The following is a 16,067-nucleotide window of genomic DNA, read 5'->3' on the forward strand; positions in this document are numbered from 1 at the left end:
TATAACATGCAACCGCGGCGGAAAACGTCGGGGAGTGTTGTGGACAGAATTAATTGTTATAAAACCATGGAAATTAAAGTTACATTTTATTTATTAAACAAGGGTTGTACATTGTCTTAGACAGGAAAATAAAGAGTTTATAACATAGTTAACTAAGTCTATCTTCAGTTTTAGTCTCTAAGGCACAGGTCCGCCCTAGTATCGTGATCAACATCCTATGGAACAGCTCCTGAAAACACATGTGAAAGTAGGTACGTCAGCATAAAAATGCCTGTGAGATACATAGGTTTTGTGAAAGTGGGATTCATGACTTGAGTTTTAAAGAATGTTTAATAACAGTCAGTCATGAACCTTGTAATTTGTCTTGCTTTGTAAACCATTTGAAAAACGATAATATCAGATGATATGTATGGATAAGTGCAAGGTTAAACGAGTAACCAAGTAAAATGAGTTGAATAAGATAAGTTGTTTTGTAAGACAATGTTTTATGAAAAGTATGTTATTTGTATAAAATGTTATATGTCTAAACTGAAATGATTTAGATAACGCTAAGATATGTAATATTATACAAACATTTATATATAGGAAGTACCAGCGGCGTATCCACCATGTTTGCATCATATTACATACTCCACGTTACTCAAACCATTTACCCGAACCAATCCACCATGTAAATTGTTCATGTATAAACCAAATGTCAAGTGTTATTGTGTAAACCATGTTAAATGTTTATGTGCAATGAAAACCACCAAATGTGTATGTCAATGTCAACGTGTTTATGTTTAATGTAAATCATGTAATGTGTATCCCAAAATGTATCATGTATGGTAAGCGAAATGTATCAACTTAAACCATATGTAAAATGCACAAAACAAGTCGTTGAAGTAAAACGTGGTTTAAATCAACGTTATGTTCTGTGGAAAAATGCATGCTCTATTGATATTAACATTTATGCGGTATTGTAAACTATGCATACATCCAAGCCTTGAGACTGCGGCGATAAACCCTTAAACAAATTAAAGGTTCATCTAAGTTATGTATATCGAATTCGGTCACTCCTTCCAGTCCTATCAAACCCAGGACTTCAGGAATGGGAGTTGTCAATTCCTATGGTACCACTACCTACTAACGAACGGCGTAGCTAATGTTAATGAATGTATTGTCCCATGTTAAACAAACCAAATGTCATAACAAAATGAAGGCATGTGATGTAAACAATTGTACTAAGTATGCTAAGTAAACATACGAAGCAGAAATGTTTATGTAAATCAATGTGTCCATATGCTGAGTAAACATATGCAACAGAAATGTTTATGTAAATCAATGTGTCCATATGCTGAGTAAACATATGCAACAGAAATATTCATGTAAATCAATGTGTCCATATGCTGAGTAAACATATGCAACAGAAATGTTCATGTAAATCAATGTGTCCATATGCTGAGTAAACATATGCAACAGAAATGTAATGTAAATCAATGTGTCCATATGCTGAGTAAACATATGCAACAGAAATGTTCATGTAAATCAATGTGTCCATATGCTGAGTAAACATATGCAACAGAAATGTTCATGTAAATCAATGTGTCCATATGCTGAGTAAACATATGCAACAGAAATGTAATGTAAATCAAATGCACTAAGTACACACACAATGGGCATACGTAGCATGAAATGTAATGAAATCGTGTACTATAATGTACTAACAACATAGCAGGCATATGATGTGAAAACATGGAAAGCATGAAAGTAACAGATAGGCATATGTGTTTCACCCCAAAACAGTTTGGAAAACAGTAAAAGACGGGGTTCTATGTACTCACCTGAGATTGCTTTGGAGTTCTTGTATAAAAACCAGATAACGCTAAAGATCACGGAATATCAAACGGCACCTAATAGGTAGCTATGTCAATATACCGGACCAAATCGGAAGGATCGGATAGTATGCGGGTTCGTAAACCAAACGAGCATAGAGACTCGTGTAACATGGTTTAACAAAGCCTACATACTAAAATGAAACCTAACCTAAGTGCTTGCGACCCATCACGACCCGTTTAGGTAGCTTATGCTACCTTACGCGTCGTTCGCGTAGAACGCGCCTGGAACGCCTAACATCGTGACCACAAGGTATAACCTCGGAAGGTTATAGCTATGGTCACCTAATGTGTTTGGTCGGATCCTAATGATCGACCAAATGGGTCGGGTTCGAAAGTATAAGCGATGGTTTAGATCGCTTACCTTACGACCCTATATACGCACTAAACTAAAAGTGACGAGCTAAGCATCTTAGAACATGCTTAACTAAGTTTAGAAAACAGGTTTGGCATCAAAGCAAACGGCTTTGATGCTCAAGAGTAGTTTGGTTACAAAATATGCAAGAATGCACATTTTGGCCGAAACTACGACTCGTCACTGAGCCTAGATAACGTGGTGATCAGTAGGTGTAGTTACTACGGACTATAACCATCGTGATCACGCTCACGTTATGAAGTTCTAATGAACTTCGCATCGACCATAAGCTGGTCAATGCAGAAGGTCAACAAAACGTCGACTTTCGGACTCGAAAAGCGAATAAAAGAACGAAAGAATACTTACGGAGGGTCCCCGAATGCTAATCTAGACCAAAATAGCTCAGGTATGAAACAATGGTTCCAACTTAGAGCCTTAAGATCAGATTGTGTGGGTTTTGAGCAAAATGGGGGGGGGTATTTATAGGAAAAGTGGAACTGTTAGGATCGTTTTATCGAATATCGTGCCACGATCTTGTGCGTACATGTGTTACATTACTAGATTCACTGAATATGGCCATTGGCCTTTGATTGGGTGAAAAGGCAATTGGACCTTTCGCCATTTGAAGAGCCAATCAGCATTAAATGTGGGTTCTGCTATACTGGGGACCCCTTACGGACCGTATGGGCTTTGGCTTACGGTCCGTAAGCCCCTAGTTTGGCAGATTTACAGTTTTGGTCCCTGCAGCACCAAAACTTGGTATTTGATGCGTTTTTGGCACGTTTAAGCCCCGTTAACCTTATTTCAAAGCTCTAAAATGATGTTAAAGTATAGGGAACTGAAAATGTGCTCAAAAATATGTCGGATGTCGGTTCGTTTGGCCGTACGGTCGCGATGTTCGGTTAATTACGACGGAATGCGCATAAGCGCGAAAGACGATCCAAATTGCGCGACGAATGGATTTTTCTCATGCAAACACTAAGGCATAATACTAGGATGCTTACATAAATGATTGGATGTCCGGATGTATTCAGAACGTAAGTTATGCGCGAAAGTGCAAACTTGTGCACTTGTTGACACTTTTAGCCCCTGAATGATCCAAAAGTTTGTTTTAGCATACCAAACCCCTCAAAGCCTATTTCTAAGCTATGTAAAGGATATTTATGGTATGTTTAACTTATGGACATGTTCTGGAATGTTCGTTACAGTTTAAATTGGCATACTTTCGCAGTTTGTCAAGTTTAGTCCCTGTAAGCGAATTAACTTGTTTTTGCCATACCAAAGCCTTCAAAACTTATTTCTAAGTTATGTAAAGGTTATTTAAGGTATGTTGAGTATATGTTGATGTTCCGGAGTATTTGTCGCATTAAACTGAGTACGTTTACGTACTAGTTTGCGTATAATTCTCCAGAAAGGGATGTAGAGTTTGAAATTGACAAAAGTTAAAATATGAAAAATGTAAAACACAATCAAACAATCATTAGGATAAAATAACATTGTTTTATTGATAATTGAACTGTTCATAATGATTACAAACACAAATGTTCCAGTCTCCCCTACTTGTGGAAATTTCGTCCCGAAATTTATTTAGAGGAAACTCGTGGAAAAAGATGCGGATATTTTGCCTTCATTTGATCTTCACGTTCCCAAGTAAACTCGGGTCCACGCTTAGATTCCCAGCGAACCTTGACCAAAGGAATGCGCTTGCGTTTAAGCCACTTGACTTCACGTTCCATGATTTCTACCGGTTTCTCAACAAATTTCAGGGTTTTATCAACACGAATTTCGTCAAGCGGTATGTGGAGGTTCTCATCAGCTAAACACCTCTTGAGATTGGACACGTGAAAAGTTGGATGAACATTTCCAAGTTCAGGAGGTAACTCAAGTCTGTAGGCTACCTTACCGATTCTTTCGATGATCTTGAATGGTCCAACGTATCTAGGTGCAAGTTTTCCTTTCTTTCCAAATCTGATCACACCTTTCCAAGGTGAGACCTTAAGTAATACACGATCACCGACTTGAAAATCCAAGGGTTTGCGTTTTAGGTCCGCGTAACTCTTTTGACGGCTTCTAGCTATCTGAAGGTTATCACGAACTTTCTTAACCTTATCTGTTGTCTCTAAAACGAGGGCAGGTCCAGTAAGCTGAGCCTCGCCGATCTCATTCCAGCAGACTGGTGAACGACATTTTCGACCATAGAGAGCCTCGAAAGGAGCCATGTTGATGCTGGAGTGATAACTGTTGTTGTAGGAGAATTCAATCAATGGAAGATGTGAATCCCAACTACCACCAAAATCGATCACACAAGCTCTAAGCATATCCTCCAGTGTCTGGATTGTTCTTTCAGATTGACCATCCGTTTGCGGATGATAGGCCGTGCTCAGATTAAGTTGGGACCCCATAGCAGATTGCATGGTTCTCCAAAAATGAGAAGTGAAACGAGCATCTCTGTCAGAAATGATGTTCAAAGGAACACCATGTCGAGCTACAATTTCATCTACGTAGATTTGAGCAAGTTTGTCAGCCGAAAAATCCTCACGGATTGGCAAGAAATGCGCTGACTTGGTAAGACGATCAACGACTACCCAGATGGCATCGTAACCTTTCTTTGTGCGTGGAAGTTTAGTAATGAGATCCATGGTAATGTTTTCCCACTTCCAAACTGGGATCTCTGGTTGCTCCAATAAACCAGAAGGACGCTGATGTTCAGCCTTAACCTTAAGACAAGTAAGGCATTTTGATACGTATAAGGCAATGTCTTTCTTCATACCAGGCCACCAATACTGAATACGAAGATCCTTATACATCTTATCTGAGCCAGGATGAATGGAATAACGAGACTTATGGGCTTCATCCATAAGCAAGATACGAAGATTATCTTGGCTTGGGACCCACAAACGGTCCATGAAGTAATATGATCCATTGTCCTTCAGTTCAAGAGCAGGTGTTATGTGATAAGGAAATTCCTTATCCATCAAGCCTTGTGAAACACAAGCTTGTTGAGCCTGAGAAATACGGGCTTGTATATCAGTTTGAATAACAGATTGGACACGTACACAATGAAGCTTAGTACGTTCCTTGCGACTCAATGCATCGGCTACGACATTCGCCTTACCAGGATGGTAGCGGATCTCGCAGTCGTAGTCGTTTAGAAGTTCAACCCAACGTCTTTGCCTCATGTTGAGTTCCTTTTGATTGAAGATATGTTGAAGACTTTTGTGGTCAGTGAAAACCACACATTTTGTACCGTACAAATAGTGTCTCCAGATCTTAAGAGCGAAGACAACTGCACCCAACTCAAGATCATGAGTGGTGTAGTTTTTCTCATGTATCTTCAACTGCCTTGATGCGTATGCTATGACTTTGTTTCTTTGCATCAGGACGCAGCCAAGACCCAATTTAGATGCATCGCAATAAACGACGAAATCATCATTGCCCTCAGGCAATGTTAGGACAGGCGCGTCGCAAAGCTTTTGTTTCAAAGTCAGAAACGCTTCCTCTTGTTTGACTCCCCAATTAAATGGCTTGTTCTTCTGAGTTAGAGCAGTTAGAGGAACTGCAATCTTTGAGAAATTCTCAATGAAGCGGCGGTAATAACCCGCCAGACCAAGGAAAGAACGAACTTCAGTAGGAGTAGTAGGCGTATTCCAATCCTTAATGGCACTGATCTTGGAGGGATCTACATGAATACCTTGTTCGTTGACAATATGTCCTAAGAATTGAACCTCTTTAAGCCAGAATTCACACTTGGAGAATTTGGCGAAAAGTTGCTCTTTCTTTAGGAGTTCCAAAGTAAGACGAAGATGTTGTTCATGATCAGCTCGAGTCTTAGAATATATTAAGATGTCATCAATGAAAACGATGATGAACTTATCCAAATAAGGTTTGCAGACCCTATTCATCAAGTCCATGAAAACAGCAGGAGCATTAGTCAAACCGAATGGCATGACTGTGAACTCATAATGTCCATAACGAGTACGGAACGCTGTCTTGGGAATATCTTCTTCATGCACCCGAAGTTGATGATATCCAGATCGTAGATCAATCTTTGAAAAGTAAGAAGCGCCTTGCAATTGATCAAAGAGATTATCAATGCGAGGTAGGGGATATCGATTCTTGATGGTAAGCTTGTTAAGCTCACGATAATCGATACACATCCTAAAAGATCCATCCTTCTTCTTGACAAAAAGAACGGGAGCACCCCAAGGTGAAAAGCTAGGACGGATAAAACCTTTGTCGGAGAGCTCCTGTAGCTGTTTAGATAATTCTTGCATTTCTGATGGTGCAAGACGGTATGGAGCTCTGGCAATGGGACTTGCACCAGGTACAAGATCAATACGGAACTCGACTTGGCGTGCTGGGGGTAGACCAGGTAACTCTTCAGGAAAAACTTCAGAATAATCCCGAACGACAGGAATATCTGAAATAGTCTTACCCTTGCCTTTATCTGCTGTGACATGTGCTAAGAAAGCCACATAGTGCTTTCGCAGATATTTCCGAGCTTTAAAACATGACATGAGTTTGAGACCACCGGCAGGCTTCTCACCACGAACCTGTAGGATCTCGCCTGTCGACAGCGGTACACGAACAATCTTCTCAGAACAAAGTATCTCTGCGCGATGCTTGGATAACCAATCCATTCCCACTATAACGTCGAAGCTTCCAAGTTGCATTGGCGTGAGGTCAATAGGAAAAATATGGTCGTTAAGGTTTAACTGGCAGTTGCGTAGAACAGAATTTAGAACATTGGGTTCACCACTGGCAACCTCTACTGTCAAAGGTTTACCTAGTTTCGTTCTAGACACGCGAAGCATTGTCTCAAAAGACAATGACACAAAGCTCTTGTCGGCACCCGAATCAAAAAGAACAGATGCTGGCTGATTATTAATAAAGAACATACCGTTCACCACCTCGTTGTCTGTTTGTGCTTCTTGTGCATTCATGTTGAAGACTCGACCTCGAGCCTGTGCCTAATTCTGGTTTGCATTCTGGTTCTGGTTGACTAGTCTTGGACACCGATTTCTGTAGTGGGTCAGATCCCCATAGTTATAACAAGCACCTGGTGGGTAGTTTGGTCGTGCAACCGGACCCTGTTGCTGAGCAACTTGTTGAGCAGGGTTCTGAACAAACATCGGCAAGATGACCCGACTTCCCACAGTTAGTACAGAAACGGCACTGATATTGCGGCTGATGGTGACTGTTGCATTGATTGCACAAAGGTGCACTTCCTGAATAGGGTTTCTTTGCTGGAGGCTGGTTGGGAGCTGCCTGGTTAGCTTGGGCAGTGACAGCATAGTTTTGGGAAGCCTTACGCTTCCTTGACCCCCTTGAGGAACCAGAATCCTTTCCCTTCTTGTTTTGACCTTTCTTGCTATCTTCCTTTTCAGCCGACTGTTTCTTGCCCTTGTCGCCCTTCCTGTGTAGCTTATTCTTTCGAATCTGTGACTCAGTCAGTGTCGCTGATAACTCGATTGCCTGACGGAGTGTGGTAGGGTTGCTACCAGTAAGGATGTCTTGTACTGAGTCAGGTAGGCCGTCGATGTACCTTTCGATAGCCTTATCGAGTGGGGTAACCATAGTCAGGCAAAGCAGACTCAACTCCTCAAACCTATCGGTATAAGCCCTGTGCTCGCCACTATCTTGCTTCAAAACATCAAATTCTTTCTCCAACGCTCGCTGTTCATGACGAGCACAAAACTCCCTCATCATAAGAGCTCTCAGTTCAGCCCATGTCTGAGCTAGAGCAACTTCTGCACCTTGATCTCTCATAACCCCATTCCACCATGTAAGAGCCCTCTTCTGAAACACGCTTGAAGAAAACTCGACCTTGCGATTATCCGTACACTGCACGTGGCGAAAAGTGTTCTCGATGCTCTCGAACCACTGAAGAAGCCCAGTTGCTCCTTCAGAACCACTGAACTTGAGTGGCTTAGCCGAGTTAAAATCCTTGTATTTGCATATACCATTGTTGTTGTTGTTGGCTTGGTTCCATTGAGCGAAGAGATTTGGGAATTGAGCAGCCATCTGCTGCGCAATAATCTCCGCCAGCTCGGCAGTAGCTATCTGGTTGTCGCGTCGAGGAGGCATTCTAGAAGAGAAAAACATGAAATGAAACGAGTGAGATGATTGGATGAAGAGAACGAGATGAAGCAAAATCAACAAAAGCAAAGATGGCGGTTATGCATCGCAAAGCAAACAAGCGACATGAAATGTTTAGTCAAAGCATATGGGTCAGAATTAGTGTATCGCGAAGACATGCTCGCCTATAACTGAACACTCACCCCAAGAGTTCCCAGGTAAGAGTGACTGGTCCGATTAAGTGGATTTGTACGAACACTCTAGCCTTAGACAGAAAACCCAGGGTACAGGCATTCACTCTTCCAGTTCGCACGTGTTCACACTATTAACCCAAAACTTTGACGGGATTTTTGAAATCCAAAGAGGTTCAAAACCATATAACAGAGGGTTCAAAACCTTATAACAGAGGGTTCAAAACCTTATAACAGAGGGTTCAAAACCTAGTAATCAATCATCCTAGAACAGATGACTAATTTTCAAAGCGGATTCGGAACCGAAGTTCCCGTTGTGGTTATCACCTAAGGATAGGTGATGTGCATGTTTTAAACTCTAAACACAAGATAACTTGTGTTAGGGTCCTAGAAAGTTATAGTCTAGGTCAAAGCATTACTAATAACCTAATTCCCTATAACCAATGGCTCTGATACCAACTCTTCTGTCACACCCCGACCGCGTATAACATGCAACCGCGGCGGAAAACGTCGGGGAGTGTTGTGGACAGAATTAATTGTTATACAACCATGGAAATTAAAGTTACATTTTATTTATTAAACAAGGGTTGTACATTGTCTTAGACAGGAAAATAAAGAGTTTATAACATAGTTAACTAAGTCTATCTTCAGTTTTAGTCTCTAAGGCACAGGTCCGCCCTAGTATCGTGATCAACATCCTATGGAACAGCTCCTGAAAACACATGTGAAAGTAGGTACGTCAGCATAAAAATGCCTGTGAGATACATAGGTTTTGTGAAAGTGGGATTCATGACTTGAGTTTTAAAGAATGTTTAATAACAGTCAGTCATGAACCTTGTAATTTGTCTTGCTTTGTAAACCATTTGAAAAACGATAATATCAGATGATATGTATGGATAAGTGCAAGGTTAAACGAGTAACCAAGTAAAATGAGTTGAATAAGATAAGTTGTTTTGTAAGACAATGTTTTATGAAAAGTATGTTATTTGTATAAAATGTTATATGTCTAAACTGAAATGATTTAGATAACGCTAAGATATGTAATATTATACAAACATTTATATATAGGAAGTACCAGCGGCGTATCCACCATGTTTGCATCATATTACATACTCCACGTTACTCAAACCATTTACCCGAACCAATCCACCATGTAAATTGTTCATGTATAAACCAAATGTCAAGTGTTATTGTGTAAACCATGTTAAATGTTTATGTGCAATGAAAACCACCAAATGTGTATGTCAATGTCAACGTGTTTATGTTCAATGTAAATCATGTAATGTGTATCCCAAAATGTATCATGTATGGTAAGCGAAATGTATCAACTTAAACCATATGTAAAATGCACAAAACAAGTCGTTGAAGTAAAACGTGGTTTAAATCAACGTTATGTTCTGTGGAAAAATGCATGCTCTATTGATATTAACATTTATGCGGTATTGTAAACTATGCATACATCCAAGCCTTGAGACTGCGGCGATAAACCCTTAAACAAATTAAAGGTTCATCTAAGTTATGTATATCGAATTCGGTCACTCCTTCCAGTCCTATCAAACCCAGGACTTCAGGAATGGGAGTTGTCAATTCCTATGGTACCACTACCTACTAACGAACGGCGTAGCTAATGTTAATGAATGTATTGTCCCATGTTAAACAAACCAAATGTCATAACAAAATGAAGGCATGTGATGTAAACAATTGTACTAAGTATGCTAAGTAAACATACGAAGCAGAAATGTTTATGTAAATCAATGTGTCCATATGCTGAGTAAACATATGCAACAGAAATGTTTATGTAAATCAGTGTGTCCATATGCTGAGTAAACATATGCAACAGAAATATTGATGTGTGTCAGTGTGTATATATTTTATATATATATTTAAGCCCTTTTTACACTTTTTGCCAAGTTTTAAATTTATAAAACACGATATTCACTAACACTAAACACACATATGGGCAAGTGCACCCATCGTGGACGTAGTATAGTGTTGGTAAGATACCGAGGTCGTCCAAGGACACAAGAGCTTTTAATACCGGTTTATCCTCAACGTCTAATCAAATCAAAAGGTTAGAAAAATGTTTTAAACTAAGAAAAATAAAAACTAACTAAATGCTGAAAATAAAAATAAAATAAAAAACAGATAGACAAGATGAATCACTTGGATCCGACACGTGTGTTAGTATAACCTTTGATTATTTTCGCACTTTTGCACTTGTTTAAGAGATTATCTTAGTTATTGTAGTAGGCCCCTCTTTTGAAGGCGACGTTACCCTCAACCCAGTAGTTTGAGTCAGCAAGGATACAATCCTAAAGGGTCGGATTATTGAAAGATAATGAATTAAGTTATTAATGCAAATTATGGTAGGCCCCGCTTTTGGCGGTGACGTTACCCTCGGCTAAGTAGTCTGAGTCAGCAGGGATACAGTCCTAAATAGCCGGGTTATAGTATTAATAGTAGTTAACTTATGAGGGGGTCAAAGAGTTTGGATCCCCGCCATCCAATACCTATGGGTATTGAAGGAGATCCTACTAAATTTGACCCAGGTCCCAAGCAGGACCTCTAAACGCTGAACAAGGGCAAGACCCTTACCAAACCGTTCCCTTAACCCCCGACCAGGTAGCCAACATACCTCCATATAGACCGTGGAGATATGAATGGTGAAAATCTTTTATTTTATATAGACAGTAAAATAATGCCAAGACACCACGGACAAACGATAAGGAAAGATCACCTTCAACATAAGTAACTAGTTATTAAAGTCATTAATACAAAACCAAATAAAAAGTGCAAAAGATTAAAAATAAAAAGTATTATACTAAACACTTGTCTTCACCAAGTGATGTAAGAGACTTAGGCAAACATGGCCTTGATTGTCAAGAACTCTTACGATCAATCTTGGATCCCGAGACGACTCACACACTCTACGATGGACAATGGATGATGGTGGTGGATGATGGTGTTATGGTGGTGGTGGGTGGTGGATGAAGTGTGAGAGAGGTGGTGTGCCAAGGGATGAGAGAGAATGAAGCCAAGCTCCTCTATTTATAGGCTGAACAGAAGGCTGGAAACGGCCCCGTGTCCGCTGGACACGGCCCCGTGCCCGCCTGACACTCTCTCTCTTCATTAATTGTAATTGCGAATTACAATTAATGCGCCTGCTGTACTTTCACCACGCCCCCGTGCCCGCTGGACACGGCCCCGTGGTGGGCAATGGAAGCTTCTACTGGTTTGTCTTTTCTGCTGCTTCCTGGGCACGCCCCCGTGTTCGCTGGACACGGGGCGTGTTCAGACTCTGTTTCTTCTCCTTTGCCTTGGGAGGTGCCGTTGAGGGTCCGGGCAGTCCACTTTTGTTCCTTTTCTTGTATTTATGGTAGAATTAGTAGTCTTTTTGCTTCTTTTGTGATTTTGAGCTCATTTCATCCTGAAAATACAAAAGGAAGACAAAAACACTCTTTTTCCAACATTAGTACTTAAAAAGGGTTAGTTTTATGCCTTAATTGATGTGATTTATATGTTGCATTTTACACACATCAAATACCCCCACACTTGAACTTTTGCTTGTCCTCAAGCAAAACTCTTTAAATGTGGCTTACACTCCCAAATGGAACAGGTAGAAGAGAAGTTTTTTAGCTTGTCCTAGAGTGTCGGGAGTCCAAGGTTTTTATAGGTTTTGTTTTTATTTATTTACAATCCTATTCGTCATGATTTATTTTGAACTTTTCATAAGATGAATTACTTATTTGGCATAGCATGCTTTATTAAAATTCCATTTATATACAAGTTCACATACCTCACGGGAGATCACTCAACACTCGGCCGAAGGTGTATATTTTAGTGAATCACTCGAGAGCGGCACGGAACTTACTTCTTCCATAGGCTTGCCAAGCAATCAATCCTCCTCCTTTTTAACTTTTTACCTTTGTAAATATCAAGAGGACTTTTGGGGTGAAGGCTTGGGTTTAAAGGTGGGTGGTTGGTTAGTGGTTAGTAAAAAGGGCGAAAATCGTAACAAGCGTCGGTTTTCGTGAAGTACCTTGTTTTTTAGTGACTTTTTATTTTGAAGTATTTCTCCAAACAAGCTTTTATAGCTTTTGTTTGTTTTTGACTTCATCATTTTTTATTTTTTTTTGATCGTCACATAAAAAGGTGAGTTTACGAAAAAACGAACTTGTTACTAAAAAAAAAATAAAGGTTTAGGGGTAATGAAATGCAAGGTTTAGGCTCAAAGGGGCTATCTAGGGGGATTTTGGGTAGGTAAAAAAAATGAAAAATAATGGTTTTGAAAGAAAAAATGGTTAGTCCTAATGCCTCCATCATTTACTTACTTGGGTTTAAGTTGGTAAGGACCGGGAATGTATCGTCGTGGCAAGTTCTAGATTTGTAAGGACCGAGCGGCTATTCACACAAGAAACGAAAAATGAGCATTTAATCTAAATATGTGTATTTTTGTGCTCAATAAAGGCTCAAAACTCACTTTTGTGGGAATGGGTTTTTAATGTGACCAAGCATATATAATCGAATTTTTAACTAGACTTGTTATACTGTTTCATAATTTTCTTATGTTGGTTCCTTTTTTTATCACGACGCTATCGGTTGTAAACTTATAAAAATATAACCTTTTTAGAACTTGTTATTCCCAACTTAAACTATGACAAGTAAATAAAAAAATGAAAAAGTTTTTGAAAAAATTTGGGGTGTTTAGCGGTTCCAATAGAGTTTTGTGTAAGGCTTGTGTTTAGGATTTTGCAAAATTTCAAGTGTTTTAGCATCCCCTCCCCCCACACTTAAATTACACATTGTCCTCAATGTGTCCAAAAATAATGTTTTTGGTTGATTAGAATGTATAAAAGTGGGTTAAAAAGCAAAGATTTGTGTTACTGGCATCCTGGACACGGCCCCGTGTTGACCGGGCACGGCCCCGTGGTCAAGTGCCAGTAACAAAAATTACAGAATTGAAACAGAAGCCTGGACACGGGGGCGTGTCCGCTGAACACGGCCCGTGTCCAGTTACCTGAACTGGGTGATTTTCTGCAGGGGCTCAGCACGGGGCCGTGTTGGTTGGGCACGGCCCGTGTTGAGCCTTCTGTGATGGAGATTTTTGTCGGGTTGCTCTGTTCTTTGTGCATGGTTCCATTTTTCTCCTTCCCTTTTTCATCCATTACCACCATGAGTGTGTTTTATTCTGCAAAAACTAAAAGATTAAACTAAACTAAACTAAGGATAGATCCGCGGAATGCCTCCGTGGTGCGCCACGTTTATAAGGGTCCTTGGCTAGACCCGATTCCCGGTTATATATCTTCTGAGTGGAGTGCCTTGCTTCCCAAGTTACACCGTCGGAGAGCGGCATCCAAGCTTGAATCAATAACCTTCATGTAATTGACTGGGTCTTCGTCCTCTATTTTCTTCCCAACTCCGAACTTCACCTCATCGTCCCCATACCTCAAAGTTAGTATCCCTTCATTCATGTCTACCACTGCTTGTGCTGTGGCAAGGAAGGGTCTCCCTAGGATAAGGGGGACCTCGGTGTCTTCCTCCATGTCGAGTATGACAAAGTCAACAGGATAAACGAATTTGCTTACCCTTACCAAGACATTCTCGATGACACCTTGTGGGAACTTGACTGATCGATCAGCGAGTTGTATGCTTATTTTTGTAGGGCTCGTGGTTCCCAAGCCAAGCCTTTTGAACATCGATGAGGGCATGAGGTTAATGCTAGCCCCTAAGTCGGCCAAGGCATTGCGAACGGGTGATTCCCCTATTGAGCATGGAATCGTGAAACTCCCGGGATCGATTTTCTTTTGGGGTAGTTTATTGAGTACGAGGGCAGAGCATTCTTCGCCTAAATTAACTAATTGCAAATTTTCAATTTTCTTTTTATGTGTAAGGAAGTCCCTCATAAATTTAGAGTATTTGGGCATTTGGGTTAGGACTTCGATAAAAGGAATATTGACATGCAATTGTTTTAACAGACTTTCGAATTTTGCGAATTGCTCATTGGTCTTTTGACGAATTAACCTACCGGGGTACGGAACTCGAGGAGCCTTGGTAGGCTCTGGTGATGGGGGAGAGTTCTTTTCCTGCAGATGTGTTGGCATTGATTCTTCCGTTGGTGGAGGTACTTCTGCAGGCCCCACGGTGCGGTTTCGTAGTGTGATGAGGTGAACTTGCGCCTTTGGGTTTGTTTCGGTATTGCTAAGTAATGCGCCTTGCGGTCTCTCGGAAAAATTTTGTGCTAGTTGATTTATTTGTTTTTCTATGTTTTGAATGCTAGCTTGTTGATTCCTAAAATTAGATTCTGATTGTAGAAATCTTTCCGAGTTTTTCTTATCAGTGTCGGAGACGAGGCGAGATATAGTATCTTCGAGCCTTTCTCGTCCACCTTGTTGTTGAGTGAAATTTTGTGACTCGTTTCTTGATTGCTGAAAGTTTGTTCGTTGGGTTTGTTGGTTACTACTATTGCCGGTTTCCCTCCAACCAAGGTTTGGGTGGTTTCGCCATCCTTGGTTGTAAGTTCCCGTTGGAGGACCCGACGGCCTAGGTCTATTATCAATGTAGTTTACCATTTCTTGTTGATCGTCCGTTTCTTTCATGCAACTCCAATTTTCATGCGACCCACCACACCCTTCACAAGCCATAACCGAGACTGTTTTTGTCATTTCCAATTTTTTTATTTTTGAAGAAAGGGCCTCGATTTGGGCTTGTAAAGAGGTGCTTTCGTCGACCTTATGGGCGCCTGGGGCGATAGATTTATTTCCCCGGGGAGTGTGCCATTGAAAATTGGTTTGAGCAATTTCCTCAATCTGATTATATATTTCGTGTGGGCGTCGATTACCTAAAAGTCCCCCGGAGCTAGAATCAAGTGTCTGCCTAGTGTGTGGCAACAATCCATTGTAGTAAGTGGATACTTGTTGCCATATTGCGAGGCCGTGATGGGGACACTTGCGTAATAGCTCCTTGAACCTTTCCCATGTTTCATATAAGGATTCCCCGTCCTCTTGCGAGTATGTATTAATTTCAGCCATTAATTTAGCAGTTTTAGAAGGAGGGGAATACTTATATAGAAACTTTTGGGCTAGTTCATCCCAGGTGTTTACCGATCCAGCTGGGAGGGTGTTGAGCCAAGCTTTCGCTCGGTCTTTTAGTGAGAATGGAAACATACGGAGGCGGATGGCGTCGTTTGATGCTCCATTGATCCGAAAGGTATCACATATTTCTAAGAAATTAGTTATATGTAGATGAGGATCCTCGTCCGCAAGCCCGTGGAAGGTTGCGGAGTTTTGGAGCATTTGTATCAAATGCGGTCGAAGTTCGAAGTTATTGGCTTCGACATTCGGAGCATTGATAGCGGCGCCTAGATTACCTACGGTGGGCCGTAGATAATCCATAAGGGTACGTTGGTCCGCCATTGGGGGTGGATCACCCGAAACCTTCTCTTGGTTTTTGGCTTTTAACCTTTTTCTGAGAAAGCGTTCGGGTTCTTCTAGCGGTTCCTTTATGTCTTTATTGGAACTGGAGCTCATACACTACGTGAGGACGGCGTCGGGTTCCAAGTCCTGCAATAAA

General features: G+C 40.7%; 1 non-coding gene across 1 annotated transcript; it reads left to right on the plus strand.

The window, feature by feature from the left end:
• The first annotated feature begins 15,425 nt into the window (after positions 1–15,425).
• LOC118483029 lies at positions 15,426–15,532 on the plus strand. Its single transcript, XR_004869484.1, has one exon. It is a non-coding gene; the product is annotated as a small nucleolar RNA R71 (small nucleolar RNA).
• The last annotated feature ends 535 nt before the right edge of the window (positions 15,533–16,067 follow it).

This window comes from Helianthus annuus, chromosome 1 (assembly GCF_002127325.2).
Source record: "Helianthus annuus cultivar XRQ/B chromosome 1, HanXRQr2.0-SUNRISE, whole genome shotgun sequence".
Classification (NCBI taxonomy): Eukaryota; Viridiplantae; Streptophyta; class Magnoliopsida; order Asterales; family Asteraceae; genus Helianthus; species Helianthus annuus.